This window comes from Theropithecus gelada, chromosome 11 (genome assembly GCF_003255815.1).
Source record: "Theropithecus gelada isolate Dixy chromosome 11, Tgel_1.0, whole genome shotgun sequence".
Taxonomy (NCBI): domain Eukaryota; kingdom Metazoa; phylum Chordata; class Mammalia; order Primates; family Cercopithecidae; genus Theropithecus; species Theropithecus gelada.
The window spans coordinates 67,134,979-67,160,304 of record NC_037679.1 but is presented as its reverse complement, the minus strand read 5'-3'; the positions used below and the strand labels follow the sequence as shown (position 1 = coordinate 67,160,304).

Below are 25,326 nucleotides of genomic sequence, written 5' to 3'. Positions count from 1 at the left end.
GGATACAACATCATCCCAAGGGTCCTTATGAGGGTAGCAGGAGGGTCAGAGTCAGAGGAGACATGACAACAGAAACACAGCCCAGAGGGGTACAATTGCTGGCTTTGAGGACGAAAGGGGTCATGAGCCAAGGGATGTGGGTAACATCTAGAAGCTGGGAAAGGCAAGGAACCAATTTTCCTCTGGAGCCTCCAGAAGGAACTCAGTACTGCCAGTATCTGGATGTCAGCCTGGTGAACCCATGTTGTACTCCTGACCTTCAGAACTGTAGTAGAATAAATGCTTGCTGTTTTAAGCCATCGGGTTTGTGGTAATTTGTTACAGCAGCTATTGGAAACTAATACACCCTTCGCAACTCCAGGACACCATCTACCCACTCTGAGGACGCCCAGGGGGCCCTGAACTTCCCTCCTGGTGCCTCTGCTTTCTCTAATCCAGTAACAACAGGAATACCTTCAGCTTAATGCTTTACAACCATGTGTTGAGCATCACACTTCATCTAGACTAAGAAAAACCTTCCAGCAGCATTAAGGCAAGCAGAACCACCACCACCTCCATTTCTCAGATCTGTCTGCTGTCTTCCATTTGCCCCTCCAGACACGCTCTCCCCCTTCATTTGCCCTGCTGTCTACCTGGAGGTGGCCTGGGGGAACCACATCAATGAACTTTCTGCTTCCCTGACTTCCACTAGAGTTTGGCAAACGGGATGCCCTGGCAGGATACTGGAAGCTGGGTCAAGGATGTTCAGGGCATACATTTCTTTCCCCATCACCTCTCCCTCGGTGGAGCCACCAGGGTTGGCTGAGCCCCTCTACCAAAGAACATGGCACTGCAGGTGACCCTCTCCATAGAGCTAATTTTTCTAGGTTTCTGCACTTCGTCTTTTCAGGCTTGGGGGTGATAACAGCTCCCCACTACCACTAACTCTGGGAAGCTGCACCATCCCTTGTGATTTTCCCACATCCTGCCCCTATGGTAATAAGCCCTCACTCTTACCAGCATCCCCACTGATACTGCAGAATATGCAGACGCAGCACAGACAAGTGCCATCACTTCCAAGGTCAGGAACCAATAAGGGGTAGAGACAGTGGTGGAGGCTGAGTCCGTCTAAAACCCTCCGCCAGAGGTTGCCAGGATGGCTCATGAAGTGTGGGCTACAGAGAGCCACAGAGCACAGGTTTTATTTAATTATTTTCTTGACTTGAATTCATCACTAACACTGAGCCAGTGGCAGCTTTTAAATACAAACCCAGTCTCTAGGGCTCTTGAAAGATAAAATGAGCCGCACTGTTCTAAGTGCTTTCTGTGTTAACTTCTTTAATCCTCACAACTCTACAAGATAAGTAGTCATGCTATATCAGTTTTTTGTTGTTTGTTTGTTTGTTTGAGACAGCGTCTCACTCTGTCTCCCAGGCTGGAGTGCAGTGATGTGATCTCGGCTCACTGCAACCTCTACCTCCAGGTTTAAGCGATTCTCATGCCTCAGCCTCTCAAGTAGCTGGGGTTACAGGTGTGTACCACCACACCTGGCTAATTTTTGTATTTCTAGTAGAGATGGGGTTTCACCATGTTGGCCAGACTGGCCTTGAACTCCCGACCTCGGGTGATCCGCCCACCTTGGCCTCTCTCCCAAAGTGCTGGGATTACAGGCATGAGCCACCATGCCTGGGCAAACTCAGTTTTAAATGGGGGAAGCAAAGGCACAAAGGTTAAACCACTTGCCTGAGTTTAGGGATCTGAACCTAGCACATTGATTGGTTCTGGTAAGCTGAGCCTCCAGATGTGGCATGGGCTCCCCGCTCCACCATGGTCTGCAACAGGCCCTTCTTATACCACCCACCTGGCCCCTGGGGAAGTTCTTCATCATCCCTAATGTGGCTCACCCTGAAAATGCACTATTCAGGGCTGAATTACACAGCATCAGTACCTGCCCAACCCTGTATTTCTCTGGCCACATCATGGATTTCTGATTGTGTCCAGCGCCTGGCTGGAGCCTGTGGGAGCCCAGCGCATATGTCCTGTGCCCAGGAGCACACAGAGCCCTTGTTCTCCTGGCCTCCCACCCTGCCCTGCTCAGGTTGAACCCTTGCCTTGGCCTGAATGGGGCTCTCACTTTATCCTTCCTTGGTCACAGCCCACCAATGGAGAAACCAAGCCAAGCAGAGGCACTTTCTAAAAATCTCTGAAATTGGAGCTGGCTGGGCCTCCTTCTTCAAGTGCAGCACACTCAGAATGGGCAGTTTTGCTGGGTTTTGCTTCTCTTCTTTTTCTCTTGGCCCTTCCTCAGGTTTCCTCCGAGCGTTCCCCCAGGGGAGCAGAGTGCAGCTAAATGCCCTCATTGTGAGAGCAACTGCAGCGTCCCCGATGCCTGGAGCTGGATCCAGGAGAGCAGTGACGCCTGTGGAAGGAGATCGATGGCCCTCCTGTCACAGAGCCATTCTCCCATCTGGGCCAGTGTGTGCAGGAGGAGGGCGGGGAGGGAGTTAAGAGAATGTTGGAAAGAATTGGCTTGACCTCAGGGGAGGCAAACACAATTCTAGAAAAAGATGAGAAGTGTTATCTGTCCAAAGAGAACAATTAATTCGTCATTAGCCCATGGAGTAGGTTTTCATCTCTAAAAACCCTCAGACCTGAGAGAGAGGGAACTAGATCAGGTCTCAGAGGGTGGCCTCAAGGGAGTCCCCAGTGAGTGTGTGGTTAATCAATATTCATGGCATTCCGGGAGATTCCCAGGAGGGCTGCATGGATCAGGAGGCACGGCAGAGTCAGGCCTAGATTCTAATCTTGACCTTCATTCTAAATGGCTGTGTACCTTGGGCGAGTCCCTTTCCCTCTGAACATCAATTTCCCCAAATATATAATAAGAGTTGAGTCCACCTCTGATCTTGATTCAGTAAATTCTGTACTCCATCTCTTCCCTCTTCCTGGCTAACAGAACTCCCATCCCTGGGAAGGAGGTCGTTTGCCAATTCCCAGGGAATGTGTTATGATTGCCCCAAACCAGTGGTTCTTAACTGGGGGCAATTTTCCCCCTCTCCACCTGCATCAAGTGGATATTTGTCAATGGCTGGAGACATTTTTATTGTCGTGATTGCAGAGGAGGTGCTATGGGCATCTAGTGGCAGAGGCCAGGGATGCTGCTCAACACACTGCAATGCACAGGGCACTCCCCAATGCCCACAAAAAGAAATTATCTCACCACAAATGTCAACAGGGTTGAGGATGAGAAAGCCTGCAGTAGATGGTAGGTCAGCAGTTTGACCAGTAGATGAATCTGCGGGACCTCATGGGAGTGAACTCTCTGGGAGAGGGCACAGGGAAGGAGTGAGGGACAGTGAGGGCAGCTCGAGTGCTGACCACACTGGACTCAGCCAAGCAGAAGCTGAGCACCGGGGCACCAAGGGGCCAGGGTGTGGGCTCATGCTCAGGCGGCAGGAGGCCAGATCCAAGAAGAAACTCAGGTCAGAGGAAGGGTTGTGAGGTAGGGACCGAAGCCAGGCTGCACTAGGAGGCTGGCTCCTGGAGGCTCCAACAAGGGGTCTTTTTTCCAGAGCTTCTCGCAGAGGTCTGCCCAAGTGCCTGCTGGGTCCAGCAACGTTCAGCCACATCAGCAACCCCACTGGGCTTGGCACCTGGACTTGTGTGCGGGGGCAGTCACTTCTGGGCAGGGTGGGCAGAGAGAGTGTCAAAGGAAAGGTCAAAGTGGATCCATTCCCAAGCATACACTGAGCACCTACTGCATATTGGGGTCCTGCCTGCCTCTCTCCTGTGTCACTGCATCCTCTTTACTTCTGCTTCTGTGCTCCGGCCAGGCACGCTATGTTCCTACCATACTCCAACTCCACCCTCTGTAGGGCACTTTCCGTAAATCCATCCCTCACCCTTGAATATCCCCACCACACACACCCCTTTGCTTGGTCGAGTCCTGCTCATCCTTCCCATCCCAGACTCCACATCTCTTCCTGGGAGAGACCCTTTCAATCCCCCGAAATAAACCAAGTCTCCCTCCTCCATGTTCCCGTAACACTCTAGCCTCTCCCTTTGGAAAGCTCACAACACTTCCTTTAAAGAACTTTGTTTACAGTTACAGAGGGTGAATTCTATACTCCCTCCTCTGCCCAGAGGGAAAGACAGAAGAATGGTTAAGCGTACAGCCTTTGGCATCAGTCAAAGGCAGGTTCAAACCCTGGCTCTGCCACCAACTGCATGACGTTGAGCAAACCCCCTCACCTCTCAGAGCCTCGGTTTCCCATCTATAAAATGAGGGTAATAATAACACCACGCTCATAGGGCTGTTGTTAGGATTAAATGAGATCCTCCTTGCAACATGCCCAGCACATAATAATCCATCATCATGATTATAATTATTATTATTACCATCATTAGCATGGTGGTTAAGAGCATGAACTCTTGGGCCAAGCATCCAAAGTCAAATTGCCTGACCTCACTGGACCTCCATTTCCTTGTCTGTGAAATGGGAACAATAATAGTTCTTACCTCTTAGGGTTGTTGAGAACATCACATGAGCCAGTGTATGTGATGTCCTGAGAACAGTGCCTGGGGCATGGTAGGTGGAACATAAGGGTTTGTTACAATCATGCTGTAAGAGCCAGGGGATAGGAACTGGATCCATCTTGTTCACTGCCGTATCTATAGTAGGTGCTCAATAAATACTTGTTCACCACATTTCCACGTAAGTAGCACACAGCCTAATTGTGTGTGTGTGGCGGGGTGGGGCGCACATCATGGCCACACCATCACCATCTGGTTGGGGCTATATGTAGTGGTATATAAGATACTCTGGCCTCCAGAGAGCATCCCCCCGCCACTCTGAGGCTCAGCCTCAGCTTCCGCTTCTGTCAAGTGGGCCCTCAACAGGACTTTCATCACAGGAATGGGGGCCTGGGTGGTGGAGGCCAATGTTGGTGCATACTGAAAGCTTCTGACAGGCCTACGGGGGAGATTTCCAAAAAGAGAGAGTGGTAAAATATAGGGAGTTTTTGTTTGGTTGGTTGTTGGTTTAAACTGCAAAGCCAGTGTTGTGACTGGCTTCCATTCCAGCATTTAATTAAGTTGACATCGAGTCTCTGTTGTCTTCGGGTGAAAAGAAATAAAAGACCCTCCATTTGCTCAGAGGTTTCCCAATGTATAGCTTGACTGAAAATCTGTTGCAATCCCTCAGTTCCATTCTCTGCCCAGTCCCTGCCCATCCCACTGGGCCGGGGAGATCAAGGTTAAGGACCAAGAGGTTTCACATGGCCAGGGGTCTTTGTGAATTTTACAGGGTTTCCTGCAAATCACTCTAAAGTGAAGCCTTCCAAAATTAGCATGCCAGTGAGAATCCTTTGATCATGTCTCCTCTGCTGACTAAATAGAAAGGAAAGGGACACTGGGGTGATGCCTATTACCTGAAGGTGGGTTGTGCCTCCTTGAGCCCCCACCTTGAAGTCAGCCTCAGACTCTGAGTCAGACATGCCCAGCTCCACACCTGCTGTGTGACTGTGGGCAACTCACTCCCCCTCTCTGATCCTCAGAGGCCTCATTTGTAAAAATGGGATGATAACAGTAATCACAGGATATTGTCAGGGGCTTCACTGAAGTGATCCATCCACAATGTTTAGCTTGGTTTCTGGCACTTAGTAAGAACGCAATAAACAGCAGTCATTGTTATTGTATAACATCATCCAACACTTGCAAAGACTCTAGGCTTGGCTTCCTAAGACCTAGGTTCCAGCCTGGTTCTACCACTCATTTCTGAGTGGTTTTTACTCACATCATGTTACCCCTAACCTCTCTGATCTTCCTCCATTATATGATGAGAGGAATTCAAGCCCTGGAGAAGATAATGAAGTGGATGAGAATGATCACCATCATAAGTATAATGGTAGTTCCATTTGTTAATTGATTCTATCACTGAACTGTTTCCAAAACCCTTACCTCCCACACTACCCCCACTGCCATTGCCCCAGCCCAGGCCCCACCATCTCACACCACACTCACTTATTCATTCAACAAACATGTAGTGAGCACCACAAAAGCCAGGCCCCCTTCTAGGTACTGGGGCTACACTGGCGAATACACAGGCGAACATCCCAGACTTTGTGTGTAGCGGTTTTCAACTGGGAGTGGTTTTGCCACCCCTTCCCCACCTGAGGGGGCATTCAGCAAATGTCTGGAGATGACTTTTGGTTGTCACAGAAATCATGCTACCGTCATCTACTTAGTAGGGGCCAGGGATGCTGCTCAACATCCTACAATGCACAGGTTGTCCCCCACGCCACACAAAGAATGACTGAGCTCAAAATGTTAGTAATGCCAACGTGGCAAAACTCTGTTCTAGAGGGAAGACACAGGCAGTAAACAAAATAAATAAGTCATTCACAGGGTAGATTCGAAGGTGATAAGAGCTATGGAGAAAAGACAGACCTGTGGTGGGAGAGGCCAGGAATAGGGACGGAGGGGTGAAAATGTTGGTGACTGGATTTACCAAAGATCTTATGTGGGGTAGGAGAGAAGAAGCATGGTCATTTTCTTTTCTTTCTTTTTCTTTTTCTTTTCTTTTTTTGAGACAGGGTCTCACTTTGTCTCCCAGGCTGGGATGCAGTGGTGTGATCATAGCTTACTATAGTCCTTGACCCATCTCAGCTCAGAATGTTCAGCACCACACCCAGCTAATTTCTGTATTTTTTTTGTAGAGGCAGAGTTTTGCCACATTGCCCAGGCTGGTCTCAAACTCTTGAACTCAAGCAATTAGTCTGCCTTGGCCTCCCAAAGTGCTGGAATTACAGGCATGAGCCACCATACCCGCTGTCCCTGACATTTCTGACCTGAGCGTCTAGAAGAATAAGTGAGTAAGGCAGCCCAATCCAAGCATCCCTTGATATCCACTCGTAACCCTCCCTTCCCCTGCCAATCCTTCCCCTGTTCCCTACATAGCAGCCCAGGAGAATCTTTCAATAGAAATTTTACACCTCGATTCTCTTCTCTAACCTCTAAGCCCCAGGGCTTCCAATGGCTGTTGGCACCCACCCTGACCCAAAGGCCTACCATGACATGAGCCCTGCAGGCTCCCCAATCTTCTTTCCCTTCCCACTCTCTACCCCTGCCTGACCCTGCTTCTCTTGAGTGGCTCAGGTCAGATGCCACCTCCTCCAGGAAGCTTCCTCAAGCAAAGAGCTCACTGAGCATGCTGGTCTGTGATGTCCTGTCTCCTCCACTGAGCTCTGTGCTGGTGGGCATCAGAGCTTCTTGCTCACCATTCCAGGGTGACCCACTGCCCAGGTTTGCCTGGGATCCAGTTTCCCAGGCCGGTTAGACATTCAGTACTAAAAGCGGGAAAATCCTAGGCAAACCACAACCAGTTGGTCACTCTCATTATATACTTGATGTTTAGAAGAGTCTAGGCCCAGCTAAGCTTAATTAATATCTGTTTAATAAATTGCAAGAGATGTATAAGTGTTTCGTATAGATGGATGAAGTTCATTGTCAATGAGTTAATAATCCAAAAGGACCAGCCGGACTTTTGGGAACCCCTGGAAGACCCTAACCCTGATCCATCCTGACTTGAGCTTGAAGGACCTATAAAAATCACAGCATCTCTGGTCTCCAGCCAGGGCCCAGGCCAACCCATCAGTCTGTGCAGAAAGGGAGGTCAAGGCCATTGGAGAACACTTGGAGCATTTGAGTCCAAAGACCTAGTTCTCCTGAACCTGGACGCCAGCCCACCGTAGACCTGGGCCTCAGCTGCCCCACCTTGGAGCCCCGTGTCCTGATTCAAATCCCTGCCCAGCCCTGTCATCTGAGCTCCATCTGGGACAATTTATCTCCCTGGACTGCAAAAGTAGGTATCTGAAAATGCTTCTCCCCAGGTTTTAGTTTTCTTTTTCTTTCATATTTTCTTTTAAAAATACTTTCTGGTGAAATCAATCCTCCATCCTTATCATGTTCTGAGAAAAGGGACTAATTGTATCCTCTAGGCAGGTGGCCTCTGTGCCAGGACAAAAGCTGCTCTGGTTCCTTTCACACATGTAAATCTGGACCCCTGGGGGAATGACGGGACAGAGTGGGGCACGCCCACACTCAACTAGAGAGTCACTTGGCTTAAAACAGGATTTCAGAGGATGTTCTCTGTGCATAAAGCCCAACCGCGGATGGTCCTGGTGGATGGGGACCCCCAAAGATAATTATCTTGGGGGATGGAAGGGACTTTTTTCATGACCATAATACAGAAGACAACGTAAAACAAAGATGTACAATTTGCATCATGTACAATGATGTGCAGTTTGCACAATGAATGCACACCCCACGTAACTCCATCCAGGGCAAGAAACAACCCTGCCAACACCTTGAGACCCCTTCGAATAACATGCTCCCCTCCTTCACCAATCGAGGCAACTACCTTCATTTCAGGTCGATGGTGGTAATTTCTTCCTTGTTTTTATGTTTCCACCAAAGCATGCCTCCCTAAACACTACAACGTAGCTTAGCTTGTCTTTTGGGCATTTTATAACAATAATCCTGCAGTACATGCCCTTTTGTAGCTGGTTTTTTTACTCACCATTATTTTTGCACAGTGCCTCCTTTCATGGCTTATAGCTGTAGGTTGTTCATTGTCACTGCTGTGTACTATTCCTTGGTATATCTAAACCTCATTTTACTTATCTATTCCACCATAATGGACATTTCAGCAATTCTTGTTTTTCACAGTTATGAGTATTACAGAACAATAAAAGAATGTGTATACCGATTTCTGTTGAGTGTGTATCTTGACATAAAACAGCAGAGTCATAGGGCATGTATTGTGCTGCCTTAATAAATATTGCTGAACAGTTTTGCAAAGCAGTTGTACCAATTCACAGTCCCACCAGCAGTGTATGAGGGTCCTAAGGCCTCTTTGAACTCCATTTATTAACTCCACAGCTTTATTGTATATATGTGGCAGGCTTGGAGTGTTAGCCTGGGAAGCCTACTGAACAAGACCCAGCTGGTTCCCTGACCCCCAAAAGCAGGTAGAGGGGATGCAGGTTGGTTAGATCAACACACAGCACTGTAATCACAAAACCTTAAGGAATGCTGTGGAGCTTGGAGAGCACACCAAGGGGAGCCCCAGAGGAACTTCCAGAAGTGATGCTTCACCCAAGACCTGAAGGAGGAGTTGCAATTAATCAGCTGAAGAGGGGTGGAGGTTGAGTGGCAAAGCATGCTGGGCAAGGGCACAGTATGTGCAAAGGTCCTGAGGTGGGAAGCAGCAAGGTGTGTTTAAGGAGCTGGGGGAAACAAAGGCCCAGAGAGGTCAAGAAAGTCTCCTGAGATGATATAGTAAGTGAGTAGCAGAGCTGGGTCTGGATTCCACTGCTCGGGGATCCTTTGTGCCCATGGGTGCAGCCAGTGTGAATGTAAACCGGTCCCCTTGAAATGCAAGGCCCTGTCACAAGAGGCAGGGCCTGGATTCAGGGATGCCAGAGTTCAAATCTCTGCTCTGCCATGTCCGAGTTGTGTGAGCTTAGGCAGGTCCCTTTGCCTCTCAGAGTTTCCTCATCTGTAAAAAAGAGGACAGTAAGGGGAAAGCCACCAAGCTCAGGGCTGCTGGGGGGAGTAAAGGAGGCTGTGCTGGGAAAGGGCCTAGTATGGAGTGAGTGCTCACTCATGATAAGGGGTATCACTATCTCACCCCCTTTCCCCAGGCTGCCGGGGCTGCAGTTTTACAGGAGGAGCTAAGCTTTGTTGTGTACCTACCATGTTCCTGACGCCTCCTAGAAGGCAGGAGCTCCAAGGGTCTGCACGCTACAGATGAAAACACTGAGACTCAGAGAGGGGAAGTGAGTTGCTCTCCATCACACAGCTACAAACTGGGAGAGAGCTAGGATAGAATCTTCCCTCACACATAAGGACAGCAGCTGAATTACCTTCTCAGCCTCTGCAGAGAAAGTTTTATCCCAGGAAATCAATAGTGTGAAGCAGGAAATCAGAGAGAGCATTAATAATCTCAGGCAGCAAAATGAACTGCTTCGAAGCAGCCATTCTCGCTGAACTCCATCCACAAAGCCTGTTACAAATGGCACAGCGCAGAGGAAGACAGGTGCTCCCATGGCCATGAAAAAGGATGCTGAATGCATAACGCGTATGACCCAGGTTTGTAGAACAATGGGCCGGTGTGTCTTTTGAGGTCATCCACAACACGAGCTCTCAACGTACAGACAGTACAGGCTCCGGGTCCCACATGCTGAGGAGACTTGGCTTTACAAGAAGTGGTCCAAGCGAGCTCACAGACACGCTCATCTAGCCTGCCCTGTCTTTAAAATTGCCCAAATTGGTGGAATTTACTTGGAAAAAAAAATCAAGATATGTGACCATCCTGGGCAGGCATTCTTGTGTGACAACAATAGGCTGAGGCTGGGAGAGGCTGCGCCCTCTGGATGGGGCCCTTGGTCTCTGGCTCACCATAGTCCTCCTCCTGTCTCATGCCTATGGGACCCACCTGTCCTGGAGGGATCTGGATTTGTGACTGTCCCCCTGCATCCCTGGCGCCATCCCAGCTTTCCGCTGCTAAACTGATGCAGGAGGTGGGGGTTTGTTAGGGAAGGGCCACTTTTGTCAACCAAATGGGAGGGAAGTGACTGATCCAAGGCTACACAGGGGTTAGTGGGATGCTCAGGTTGAGTCTTCAGGATGTGGAGTGCCTCCCATTGCCCTGGATACTTGTCGGGCCCCTGCCTGGCCTGTATTATCACCATGCTGATAATAATCACAATTGTAACATCAGTCATATTAGGCGGGATTTACCAGGCACATTGCATGCTAGGGGCAATGCTAAGTACCTTGCATGCCTGATCTCATATCATCCTCACAGCAAGGCTCTGAGATGGGGACTAGATGGCTTGTTGACCAGTCATTTTAGTCTGACCAGCTATCTCTTCCCTTTCCTTGGTTAACTAAGTTCTGATTTTCCACTGGGGGCTCACCTCCTCCCCAGCTATCTTTGTGGCTCAGGAAGCCACATATAGTAATTCATCTCTCTCCCCCAAAGAGGTGTCAAGGTTGATCACATGACCCTGACCTGATCAAACAGCAGAGATCATTTCCCTGGTCGCTGTGACAGGTGCCAGGAGACTGTAGGTCTCGATTTCAGAATTGCTGGAACTGGGCTTTCAGATGCCACAATATAAGTAGGGAGAGACTGATGGGTGTTCAGAAGAAGACAGCTAGTCTAAAATGAAGCCCACGCAGAGAAAATGGGAGCCAAAAGATTGGTGAAGCATGATGGAGAGCCTAGATGTGGTGATTCACACCTATAATCCCGTCACTTTGAAAGGCCAAGGTGGGAGGATCGCTTGAGGCGAGGAGTGTGAGACCAACCTGTGTAACAAAGCAAGACTCCATCTCTACAAAAAATTTTTTAAAAATTAGCCAGGCACAGTGGCACCCACCCACATCTCAGCTACTAAGGATGCTGAGGCAGGAGTATCTCTTGAGCCCAGGAGGTTGAGGCTGCAGGGAGCTATGACAGCACCTCTGCACTCCAGCCTGGGTGACAGAGCAAGACCTTGTCTCTAAAAAGAAATAAATACATATATAGAGAGAGAGAGTGAAGGAAGGAGAAAAGAAGGAAAAGAGAGAGGTGACAAAAAAGAAAGAGAGGGAGACCTGTAAGATGCCAAGCTCCTGGATCCAGCCAAGCCTGAAGCTAGTTACTAGTTATATAAGCCAATACATTTCATTTTATGCCTGAGAATAAAAGAGTGTAAGGATGTTTAAGTTGAGTTTTCTGTCACCTACAACCAATAGGATCCTGATGAATGCAAACACTATCATTATCTCTATTTTACATGAGATTTTATTTATATGAGGAATCGGAGGCCAAGGAGATTGATGTCAATTATTCAAGGCCACACAGCTGTGAATTGGAGCACTTGTATTTGAGCAAGATCTGCTTTACACCTGAAGCTGCTAGGTTAGAAATCTTGGTCTCTTATAGGGCTGTCCCTCTGCCTCCAGGAGCTGAGGGTTGGAGATTTTAGAAATAGCATGTGTTCAGAGCTGCTGGTACCTGTGGTGTTTTGAGGAGGCCAGGGAGGGAGGAGAGGAGGCTGCATAAAAACGAAATATTATTTAAATCACTTCAGATGCCATAAGAAGAAAAATCAAAGCTTTCTGTGGCATTTCCCCAGTGCCATTTTTAATTCTACCTTATCAAAACACAGCTGGGATTAGTTTTTCAAAAAGGAAAAAGCTCCTTCGATAAAAAAAAATGTTCTAATAAAAGTTAAAATAGCCCACAGGCCCATCAAGTGACAAAGCAAGGAAGACAGGGGCATTTTAGCAACTGAAAGCAGATTAAGAAACTAATTTGTTGACTCTTTTCTCCAAAGCGCACCTCTCCCTTGGAAGGCTGTGTGTTTGGCATAATGAAGCTGGAATCACCCTGTTCTCTCTGTTCTTTGCAGGGATTTCAATAGGCTCCCACCTGAGTTGAGGGGGGATCGCTGGGAGGCCTTTCTTCTTGTTCTGGCCAGGGTTTGACAGAATCATTCAATTCCCCTTTACTCAAACTCTTCACAAGGTTTCCCACTGCTGGGAGGGGCTCACAAGGCCCTGAAGACACTCCGGTTTCATCATATATCAGCTCCCCCCACCCCAAAAGCAGGAACCTGTGAATATGCGACCTTTACCTAGTACAAGAAACTTTGCAGATGTGACTAAGTTAAGGATTTTGAGGTGGAGAGATTATCCTGGATTACTCAGATAGGCCCAGTGGCATCACAAGGGTCCTGATGGGAGAGTCACAGCCAGAGACAAAAACATGATGATGGAAGCAGACATCAGAGTGGCTTGGGGCTATGAACCAAGGAATATGGGCAGTCCTCCAATGTTGGAAAAGGTAAGAAAGTGGATTCTCCCCCTAGAACCTCCAGAAGGAACCTAGCCCTGCTGACCCGTTTTAGACTTCTAACCTCCAGAACTGGAAGATAGTAAATTTGTATTGTTTAGAGCTGGGCATGGTGGTGTCCATCTGTAGTCCCAGCTACTCAGGGGGCCAAGGCAGGAGCGTCGCTTGAGTCCAGGAGTTCGAAACCAGCCTGGGCAATATAGTGAGACTCTATCTCTTCAAAAAATTTTAAAAATTCACAAAAACAAACAAACAAATAAAAAAGAACAAAAAGTTTTAAAAAATTAACTGGGTGTGGTGGCCTCGCCTATAAGTTTCAGCTACTTGGGAGACTAAGGTAAGAGGATCAGCTGAGCCCAGGAATTCTAGGCTGCAGTGAGCTGTGATCATGACACTTGCATTCCAGCCTGAGTGATAGAGACTCCATCTCTAAAAAATAAATAAACAAGTAAATAAAGAAAGAAAGAAAAGAAAAGAATTTAAAGATTGTATTGTTCAAGCCACTACTTTTGTGGACATTGTTTCCCATAGCCATAGGGTACTCATCTGCTCATGCCAAAAAGCAGCATGGGAGTGAAGGGGCCACAGGACCTGTCATGGATCAGGATGTGAAAGGCCCATGTTCTAGTCCCAGCTCTGCCACGATGCCCAGGAGGTGGGGAAGGCTGGCCGGCTGCTCCCTGGAACCCCTTCCAGAGCTGGCAGCCTTGCTCTGCTGAAGTTCACACTCATGGGGGCAGTGATCACAGCAGCCCAAGGCTTCATGACTGTAACAGGGGCTGGCAGGAGGTCAGGGGGCCAGCAAAGGCCCCTGGCTGGGGGGTCATGAGGGGTGAGGGCAGAAGATCTGGGCGGTCCAGGGGAGAAGATACTGACACCTCAATCCCCAGCACTTGAGGAACAAGCTATGTGGGCCCCCAGCTACTACCATTGGTTCTTTTTGAATGACACACAGGTTTACCTCTCATGATCAGCCTGTGCTCAAAATCAAGCGGACAGACAGAGCAGCAGGTTGCCATAAAAGGTACGCCAGGATGGATTATGGGGAGAGGCCCTGATGCCCAGAGAATCCCCACGCCTCTTCACTCTGCTCATAGACAGTTAGCAGGTGCCTCGCCACTCTATGATCGAACTCACCTCTGACAAGACCTGAAATAAAAGCCACCCAATCACAATCATTACATTACTAACTGGCACTTATGTAACCTGTACCATATGCTAGGCACCATTTTAGGTCATTGAATCTTCACTCAGCCCTTCCAGTTTTGTATCTCAGTTTTACAAATGAGGAAATAGACGCAAAGAGAGGTTAACTCACAGTCCAAGGCCACTCAGCTGAGAAGCAGCAGAGCCAGGACTGAAACCCAGGCAGGCTGACCCTGGGCATGACTCAGAATGACTCCATCATCCTACCCCGTGTGCCTTCTGAGTTCTTGCCCTGGGCTGAGAACTCCCCATGCACAAGGTCACATCATCTTCACAGCATCCTAGACACATCAGCTCAGCTCACCCTCCCTCTTTTGCAGGTGAGGAAACCGAGGCACAGAAAGGTGACGCCAGTGGCCCAAGGTTGTGTGGTCAGTGGATGGTCTCTTTGACCCGAGCCTGATGCCTCTTCCCAGCTTTTCACTGCTGAGCTAGGTTCCTGCCCACTCACCACTGACTTCAGCCAGGCTGAGAGAGTTTCTGTTATTTAAAACCTACCGTGTCCCATTCTGACATTTCAGAGCCTCATATGGGCTTGTTCTCTCCCTACTAATAATGATGAATATTGTTCTGAGCATTTACTATGTGCTAGGATTGTGCTGGGATTCTATGTGAATTCACTTAAAAAACACTCATAGCAACCCGTGGAGAAGGCATTATTGTTATCCCCATTTTACAGATAAGAAAACTGAGGCACAGGGGTTAAGACACTTGTCAAAAGTTAGAGAGTGAGCGAGTGGCTGCTCTGGGCTGTGAAGCCAAGCAGTTTCAGTCTAGAGCCCATGCTGGTAACTCCAACACTCCACAGCTTCAAATTTGCTCACTTTGGAGCACGTGCCACTCTGGACCCTAATCTTTTCCCCATCTGAAGCTGAGCTGAGAAAATTCTTCCTACGTGCAGGTGCTGGGTCTGTTCCAAGTTCCCAGTTCACAAGGGCTGGTGAGGGAGTCTTCCATAAAAATGGAAACAAGAAGAACACCTCCTAGAATCACTACAAGTCATTCAGCCATAAATTCTCTCTTGTTTGAAAGTATGTTTCCCCCAATTAATTTCACCCCATACAACTATCAAATTTTATTTGGAGACAGACCTCCAATGCCTAAGGAATGATCCGGGAACTCACACCTTTCGTATTTTCTTTCCTAAGGTGGTAAGCTGAAGTTGCTCTTCTCAGTCTGGGACCCAAGAATTCTGGGGTTCAGAGAGCAATAGGATCCACCCATCTGATGGTGCTAAGTACAGGACACTCATTCATTCATTGTTTCAACAAACATTGAGCACCTACTATGTGCCAGTCCCACCTTGGTGCACAGGCACAGCTGTGAACATGAAGCACGCTGCCCTCCCAGGACAATTATCCATGTGTCTCCTCTGTCCTCTCAGGGGGCATCACTACCCAAGCCCATCAAGTTGGGCTCATCTCCCAGGGCCCAGCGCAGGACCTGGAAGCTCTGAAATGAAATAGGTGCCTAATAAAAGAGTGTTAAACAAATGAATGGATGCACAAACATGTTTATGAATCAAGCAAATCACTAAATAACGTTCATGGGAGAGGAAGCTGAAGTTCAAAGAGAAAACTTACTGGAGATGCCCCAGATGGTGTGAAGAGGCAGAAACTGACTGATTCATCACAAGCCCTGAACAGATGCCCACAGACACAGACACTTTAGTGCTAGGAAGAATCCTAGTTATGCCCATTGGAGAAATGACTTATCTTCTGGCTAAGATGACCATTGTTGAGTACTTACTCTACACTGAGCATGATCTCATTGAATCCCTGTAACAACCCTATGAGGTAGGTATTATTATTGCCATTTTACAGATGAGGACATGGAGGCACCGTGAGCCCATGCAACCTGTTCAAGATCACACAGCCTATAAGCTAGCAAGCTGGGATCGGAAGTGAACCTGTTCAACCCCAAAGCCCAAGTTCTTAGCCCTCACTCCTAAGGCACAACAGAGTTAAATGGGGCATTTTTTGCCCAGCTACTGGACATGTATGAAGATGCCATCATATTTTTTCAAGGCCGGGGCATCTATGGCAGGCTGGCTCACCCATCTCCATCCAATATCCTGTCCCAGTGGTGGGTCTTCCACATGCTGGTCATCGAATGACAGAACCTCACTTCTCAGAGTCCTCTCCAGCCTGATTTCTGCATGTGCCCACCTCCCACAGGAGATATAGAAGGTGAAAGCAAACGTCATGAGACAGGCTGTGGTGCTGTTCCTTCTGCCACGCACAGGCAAGAAGGTGCTTTGGGTTTCTGCAGCAGTTGTAGCTCATGTACAGCTGTCCTCGGGGTATAGCAGATGACACTGAGGCTGAGAGGGACCCGTTGGCTGCTGTTAAGTGGCTAAGATCTGAACTAGATTTGCCTGATTTCAAAGAATGTTCATTTCTTGAGCATCTATCACATACCAGACACTGTCTAGGTACAGTTAGATGTCACTAATCCAACATTGTGAAAAATGAAGAGTTCTTTGTAAGTGAATTTTTCAGACACGAGAGGCTACCTATGCAGAAACATTTATTAGTTTAGCCATGGGATCAAATACTTTATTCAATGAATTATTCCTTACCCTTGCTCCTGCCTGCTAAATAGGATTTAACTATTTCTTGGGGCCAGCAAAGAGGCTGGCCATTTCAGTGTCCTATAACATTCAGCTGGACAGAAGTTATGAGATGAGGTTGTTGGACCACTACACTAAATTCCCCCAAGCTGTCATTCTTTTATTTCTATGCTTTTTATTTTTGCAATCTCTTCATCTTTACCCTTGTTTCCAGGCTGTCAGCTGTTGCTTCTGCCTGCTGTCACTGTGTCCTCTCTACCATTCTACACTCTCATCATTTGCTGCTTCTACGTGCTAGAGGCCTGGGAAATCAGGTCACTGAGCTCATCACAATGGTGTGCAGAGAAAGAGTAAACAGGCCCTGAGTGAGGGAATGCTAGCTCTTTTCTGACATGGGCACTGTAGAAATTAAATCAGACTACTTTCTTAATGTGTTTTATAGAGAGTTGAGTTTCCAGGGTAAATGACATGCAGATGTAATGGTGATACACCTAACAGCTATGTGAAAATTAAAACTAATGTAATTGTTCCAGAGATTCTAGCTTTTCTACCTGTCCCACCAGGGAGGCTTTCAAAATGCAAAGAGCCCAGGACACTGGAGTGTAAACGGATATTCTAGGGGCAGAAATCAGGGCCGTCTTAGCCAAGTGGGGAAGAAACGTGGGTAATCCACTGTCTCTGGAGGCTTAGGGGCTTTCCATGAACCTGCGAATCCAGAGCCCAGTATGCTCAGCCCCCAGTCCTGGTGAGTAGTCTGCCTTTCACTGTCCTAGCAGGAGACCCTCCAGCCATTCAGTCACCCACACCTGCCCAGCCTCAGCCTCACTGATAAACCCACATCCTCAGGCCTGTGGGGATGGACCCTGGCCTGGCGCATGCCTTTCCAGGTTAACAAAGGAGAGGGAGAGAAAAGGGAAAGCTTCCTCCGAGGAGTTCCTGAAACCGTGCATCACCCCCACCTGGGAAAGACACAGCGGGGAGGCATGGGGAGGAGTAGCTGAGAACACGGGCTTTGAGATCAGAGAGACCTGGGCTCTACCATGCACTGGCTCTGTGACTTTAGATAAGTGAATGAATCTCTCTGAGCCTCAGTGTCCACATGGGTCAAGTGGAGACTGGAACCCCTTAACTCACAGGACTGTCACAAGGATTCAGTGAGAGAATGGAAGTGAAGCTCTGATTACAATGCCAGGCACTGTAAACACCCTGCATACAGAAGCCGTGGTGATCAGGAATGTCCGTAGGTCAGGGTCCCGCAGGGCCACCTTGGAGCACAGGCCAACATATATTAAGGCTTTAGTGCTACTCCAATTAGAAAAGAAAATGGAACCATAAAAAGCTGCACTGGAGAAGTCCTTTGTGATGATATGTAACTTCTCTCCCATTCTATAGATGGGAAAACTGAGGCCCAAAGAGGGGAAGGGACTTGCTAAAGGCCACTAAGTCAGTTGGTGAAGAGCTGGGATTCAGACCTCTTGACTTCCCACTCAGAAACTCTTTTCCCAGGACCATCGTCACCTGCCTCCTACTGTCTATGTGGCCTTGGGTTGTCTCTCTCCCTTTCTGGGTCTCCATCTCTCCATCTAAGAATTCTCCAGCTCACAGTCTCTGGAGTTGCTGCACCTCTTCTGACCCTCCAGATGCCTCACCTGTGGATGAATGCAAACCCCATATGTCACCTGACTCACAATAATTCAGCCAAATTCATCGAATTCTTGCCTTGGTCATCCTAGTTCAAAGCCCAGGACCCTAGCTGGGATTTTAGCTCATGGGTCAGCAAGTTTTTACTGTAAAGGGCGGGATAGCAAGTATTTGAGGTTTTGCAGGCCATGTGATCTCTGTCACAAATACCCAACATTGCTGTTGTAGCTTGACAGCAGCCATAGACAACAGGTCAGTGAATGGGCTTAGCTGTGTTGCAATAAAACTTTATTTACAAAAACAGGCAGTGGGCCAGATTTGGCTTGTGGGCCATAGTTTGTTGACCTCTATTCTAGACCATTCCGAGCTGAGTCCGATATTTCCTCTGGGATTAGAGTAACCAGCTTGTCCTGGTTTGTGTGGGACTCTTTCAGTTTTAGCACTGAAAGTCCTGTATCCTAAAGAAACGTCTCAGTTTCAGACAGTCAGGCAGTCAGGATGATTGGTCACCCTGTCTGGGATCTGGAGGCCCCTGCTTTCTCTCATCTCTGCATTGCTCTGGCAGTGACATTCAACTGTCTCTGCCATAAGGAGGAGGAGGAGAAAGAATAGGAGGAAGAAGAGTTATTGTTTATTGTGGCTTCCAGCAGGCAAGGCACTGTGTGAAGGACTTTGCCAACATTACTTTGTTTGATCCTTATAACAATCCAGTGAGGTGGGGCTGAAGTTGCTTCTGGTAAAGGGTAAAGTCTGGACTGGAACCCAACTTCATCTGCCTCCAGAACCCAGGTTCTCCTACTGCTTCCTCAGACTGTAAGCTCACTGAAGACAGAGCTGGGGTCTCTCATTTCTGCATCTTCAGTGCCCAGCACAGAGTATGATGCTGAGAAGATTCTGAGCAAACACTGAATATCAGCAAATACTAATGCTGAATGAATACCTGAATGGATGCATGGATGGATGCATGGATGGATGCATGGATGGATGGATGGATGGATGGATGGATGGATGCATGGATGGATGGATGGACGGATGGACAGACAGTCGGACGGATGGATGAAGAAGTCTCACCACATTCAAATAGACACTTCCCACTTCTGTGACATGATTTATTTCTGCCAACCGAACCTCCAGGTGAGTTAAGGGGGGAAATGTCAAATGTATACTATGACATCAGTTACATAAAACATGCCTGCTGACACTGGGAGGCAATATGACATCATGGTTAAAAACACAGTCTCTGACGTCAGGTGATCTGTGTGCAAATCCCAGAAAGCCTGGCTTATGAGCTGTGTCACCTGGGCAAGTCATTCATCTCTCTGACAGAAGACTAGATGATACACAAGGCTCCTGGCACAGTGTGTGCACCTGGTAAACACTTTGTACATGTTACTTATTATTATTAGTGTTGATGTTAGGATGGACAGAAAGCAAGGTAGGAATGGGGCACCAACAGTGAGAAGTACAGGTGCTCATTATGCACCTCTGAATCAGTACCAGGGTCAAACAGGAGAAAGAAATATAGACGACTTACTGGTAACTGCATCAGTTAGCTATGACCATGACAATGGTGTGTAACAAACAACCAGAAAACCCCAGTGAGATATCTATGAGAGGCATTTATTTTACTGATCTGCTTGTGACCATTTGGAACTTGGCTGGACTCATCCCCTCACCAAGGTCGGGGCTTAACATGTGCCCATTCTAGGGCCAGGCTGACAGGGTAGCTCTCCACCTAGCCATGGCAGAAACACACAAGGTCCCCTAAGGCCTAAGCTTGGAGTGGGTACACTATCTCTTCTACTTCACTCTAATGGCCAAAGCTGGTCACATGGCCGAACCCCAAAGGGAGGGAGCAGGGGCATAAGCTTTGCCTCATCCTTGAATGAGAAGAGCAGTGACGTCTTATGGTTAAGGGCATGGATACAGGGAGGAGGGATGAAACGGGAACAGTGATGCTTCCACCCCAATAACCAGGCACTGGCGGACCTTGAAAAGGGGCCCCACAGTGGCCCAGCCCTGCCCTCCTCACCAGCTTCTCACCTCAAGGTTCTGCCTCATGAGCTCTTGAGCAAAATCTGGAAGGCCCCTAAGCAGCAATACTTGTGGTCCATGGGGAACCAGAGACCCACCCATACCCCACCACAGTCCCTATCTTCCCAACATCTGGACCTGCTCCAGGGAGCCATTAATCTCGGGCAATTTCTTTCCTCACTTGATTTGTTTATTTAAGGAAAACAAGTTGCTCCTAATTAGAAACACTGCTGTCGAGATGTTCAGCACATCCTAGGCTGCCTATTTTCAGACCTTCTGCCTAAAATTATACCTGTGCTTTTAACATCTGCGAGTTTGTTCAGCAGCCGTCCTAAGTGGAGGCTTCTGGCGAGATAGATTTGGGCTGTTACAGAAGGTGAGGGAGGCGGGGGCAGGGGGATACACCAGGCTTTGGAGCACTGCAAGGCAAAGGCACTTGGAAAAATGAGCACGCAACATCCAACACTGTGCTCAGAGCTGGCACCAATTGCCGAATCAACACTCGGAAGGTGCACGGCACAAGCACAGTTCAGTCCTGTGGAGCAGGGAGAAGAGTGATCTTAAAGGTTCAGAGACAGTTTTTGCTTGGAAGCTCTCAGGTATGTTCACACCCCTCTACCCACACACTTGTTTATACCCCTAGAGACACTCAGACACACCCTCAGAGATGCGCATGCTTAGAAGTACACACATACACACAGACATGCACGAAAGTTACACTGCTGCACAAACAGGCAAACACGCTCAGAAAAATACACATGTACGCCCATAGACATGCAAAAAGATACAGTACAACACCACTCAGAAATTCGCTCATACATGAGACATGCGCAAAAGTTACACTGGAACACACAGAAATACACCTTCAGAGACACTCCCATGCACACAGACACACTCAAATGTACACTGCAACTGACACACCCAGATACTGACACTCACACACACATACACACAGAGATACGCTCAAGTGTGCAATGCTACACAGAGGCACATATACTCAGAAACACCTGTGTATATGTCGAGAGATCCACAAAAAGTTCACACTGTAATACACACAGGCACACACCTACAGAAACACATATGTATATGCAGACACAATCAAATGCACACTCTAACATTCACAGATACACACGTTCAGAAACTCACATATACACAGAGACATTCATAGCGATTACACCACAACAAACAGATGCACACACATACAGAGACAATCAGGTGTGCAATGCTACACACACATATGCACATAGAGGCACACACAAAGGTACATTAAAAAACATGCAGATACATAATGCCTGTAAGTGCACAGCACCAGCTCACACTCACATGGCTGTATGCACATGTGTACAATCACATATATGCAGGCACTGAGAAACGCCCACACAGACATGCAAATAACACACACAGCTATGAAAACATGCACCAGGCAGACAGTACAGCTTCATAAACACGGGTATTTCTGCACAGACCCCCTAGAGCACACATGCGCATCTGTGCAGGCATGCACCTGCTTAGCCTAGACACACATGACTCACATATATACAACTGCTTAACATTCACAAGCGTATATACATACCCACCCTTGCACCGATTTAAACGTGCACCCATTCTCTTGCAGGCATGCACACACACACTCATAAATCCATAGACATGCACACTCAAGCTCATAAATCCATCAGACACCAAGTACACACTCACATTGACACTATTCACACTTATGATTCTCATGTAAGTTATGCTCACACAAGCACATGAGCACACTCCTGCATGAGAATGCACACATATGCACACATTCACACAGGTGTCCACACACACACCTTACTCTACCATGAAAGCAAATTTTTCGTTTTTCTCAGAGTCTTAAAAGTCAAGTCTACAGACTAAGCAAGCACACAGTGGAATTGCTCCTGTCCCCCATGAATTCAATCCATGTCACTGGGATGGGGTCTGCCTTCCCCACTGATGGTTTCAGCATACATCTGGGGCAACCCACAAGCCTCAGAACCACGCAGAAAATAATCTCACTGACCAGTCCACTGCATTCCCTGACAATTTCAGCATCCTCCCATGCGAGCATACGCATGCACACACACACACACACACACACGTACACACACACTGCTGTAAGACACTTCTTTCCCCAGCATGACTTGTCCTGCCAAGAACAGTAGCCTTGTCTGCCCAGCATGGGGTAGTTCTCAAGCATCAGCTGACTGAGTGCCCTACACGCAGACATCCTGAACTTCTCTGCCCTGGTCCCTAGAGAGCTGCAAAGTTGAAGCCATGGAGACTGCCTACCTCCACCTCCTGATGTCCTGGCGATGCAGCAGCTGGATGCACCCAGAGCTCCCAGACCACCGTGGGCTCCCCACTAGGAGTGGCTGGTCCAGCAGAGATTTTATGAGAAAGCAGAGAGAGGGTGGGGACTGCAGTGTCAGGTGACTGGAGAGAACAAGGGCCCTGCCATGCAGTCAAGGATCACCTGGTGTTCGGTGGGACAGGGCCAGCCTCCCTGGGGAAAACAGCATCCAGATAGATGCCCACACACAAGACCCGAAAGCAGGTAGCCTTGGCACCGTGGAGCTTCACTCTTTGCTAAACTCTACACTCAGCACCCTCCAGACACCATCTCAGTTAGCCCTGTCAACAGCTCTCTAAAGTAGGAACTGTGAGCTCCCCATCCTACAGTGGAGGAGCCAAAGTGTGGAGAGGGAAGTGACTGGTCAAACTCAGATCTGATCTGAGACCTAGGTTTCTTAAATTCTAAATTAAGATCCCCTCCCGGGATTATGAAAATCTCATCAGTGACAATCACTCAGGGCCATAGAGTGTCTGAACTGAACTGGGACCTCTGATGATACATGAAATCTCTTCATTTTTGAGAAGCTGCAACTGAAGCCCAGAGAGGTCTAGTGATTTGCCCAAAGTCACACAGCAAATGAGAGCCAGCTTGAAGCTCAACCTCCTGACCCAGACCCAGGGCTTTTTCCAGGACATCAACGTCAGATTCTGACGCCCTGGAGGAATTCTTGGGTTTTGGCAGCCTAGGGGTGCAGCTCCTAACTTGGCCTGAGATCAGAATCCCACGTCACACCCCAAGAACTGTTTTTTTTTTTAAACACAGTAATGCTACTCCTCAGAGGCAGATGCCAAGCCCAAGTAGGTAGCACCATGCCATCTATGGGGCTATGACCACAGGGGCAGCTCCAAAATGATCCTCAGAGACCAGGTGACCTCCTTGGAGCATGCTTTTTACTAATAGAAAAAAACCATCTAACCAAACTCATGAGCTGTGTGCGGGGCTCAGCAGAGCCTCTAGGGGCCTGGAGTGTGAGGATGAGAATGCCAGGAGCCCCTCTCCATGTGGCCCTTCCAGCTCCTTTTCTGCAAAAAGTTTACACCTCCCCAGGCTCCAATAGGAATGGTCTCATTGAGCAGCCCAGGAAACTTCCCCTATTTTTTTGCTCACCTAAGGAGTAGCCCCTTTGAAGCTGTAAGAATTAGGAAGTGACCTCCACCCTTCCTAGTGGTTCTGCCAAGGAGGTGAGTTGGCTCTTTCGAAGATACCTGGGGCTGCTGGAAGGGCTTGCAAGAAGGCGATTTGGCTGAGTTGGTCCCCTAGTCTCTAGTTCTCTCTCTCTCTTTAGACACACACACACACACACACACACACACACACACACACACACACACACGCACACCCCAGAATGGACATAAGCAAATCTGCAAGACACCCTACACAAAGCCCATTGCCTGGGCAGCTCTGGCTGTTGGCATCAGATGACAGGCAGCCTCATTCACCAGAGTATCACCCCCAAGAAACATCTTCTACAGCCAACTTGGAAATATGACTAGCTCCCTCTCCCTTGGAACTCTGCACTGGCCAGAAAGAGGGTGATTCATAAATCAAATTTACGGGCCCACTGCCTCCCCGCTGGCCCACCTCCGCGGGAGAAGCCCTTGAATGCATGCGTGTAGGGGGCACAGGAATGCCCAGAGGAAAGATGCCTGGATGAGCCGGAATGTCCCACCCTCTGCCAGAAGAGAGAAAGTTTGTCATCTACGCAGAGCTGGGCTGTCACCACTCTGGGTTCTTCACTCGCCGGGCTCTGGACAACGAGCCCCCGACCTGCGGGGAAGCGTCTGGAAAGCGAAGCCCAGATCTGGGGACAGAACACATTTCGCACCAGCTCCGCGCCCCGCTCCCTCCTGGAACCCTCTTCCCAGGGCCAGGCACCTGAGTCCTTACCTGAAGGGTCTCCGTCACTTGCAAACTCTGCCAGCGGAGCTCAGCAGGCACCCGGGGTCCCTCTCTGCGACTCCCGCGTCCCGCTTGGCGCGCCCGCTCTGTGGGCGCCTTCCCAGCTGCTGCAGTGCCTTCAAGGAAAGCGGAGCCTGGATTTCCTTTCTCGCTACCAAGGCTCCTCCTGCCGGGCCCTGGGGCTATTTCTCCAGGTCTGGCTCAAGGGGCATCCTCTGCGCCTCCAGTGGGAAAGTGGGAGAGTGTGCGCCTTGAATTGCAGCAGCGGCGACAGCGGTGGCCAGGGACGAGGAGGCGGTGGCGACGCCAGCCGGCAAGCCAGGGAGGCGGGCGGAAGCAAGAGGAAGTGAAAGCCGGGCTCCTACGAGCCTGGCGCTCGGGCGGGCGGCACTGCGGGTGCCCCAAACCGCGGCGAGGCCCCGCGCAGGCACCCGCCCAGGGGATGGAGATGCCTGGGCCCGGTGCGCGCAGGACACTGGCTGCGGCTCGGCGCGAGGCTCCAGCCGTCTGGCTCTCGCTGGCTGCCTCGCCCCTGCCTCCTCGGCTGCCTCGCTCGCTCCCCCGGACTTCACGTCTCCAGCCCTAGCTCCCCGCGCCGCTGCCGCCGCCGCCAGCAGCGCGCCTCAGCCCGGCGCGCTCCTCGCACGGAGCCACAGCACTGCCTACCGCTTAACTCCTTGAATGCCACCTGGCCCTCCTGCAGCCTCCCGGGGAGCCGGGCATACCCGG

The 25,326-nt window shown here is 49.1% G+C and overlaps 1 protein-coding gene across 2 annotated transcripts in view; it reads right to left on the bottom strand.

Annotated features, from left to right (window-relative positions):
- WSCD2 (WSC domain containing 2) overlaps positions 1–25,041 on the bottom strand; it is a 126,134-nt gene extending 101,093 nt beyond the window's left edge. Inside the window, exon 1 of one of the 2 annotated variants that reach the window (XM_025403393.1) lies at positions 24,586–25,041. The gene's annotated coding sequence lies outside the window, so the exon portion shown is untranslated. Of the gene's footprint in view, positions 1–22,634; positions 22,765–24,585 lie in introns of those variants that run through there. The other variant, XM_025403394.1, reaches the window with a different exon arrangement.
- Positions 25,042–25,326: the final 285 nt, after the last annotated feature.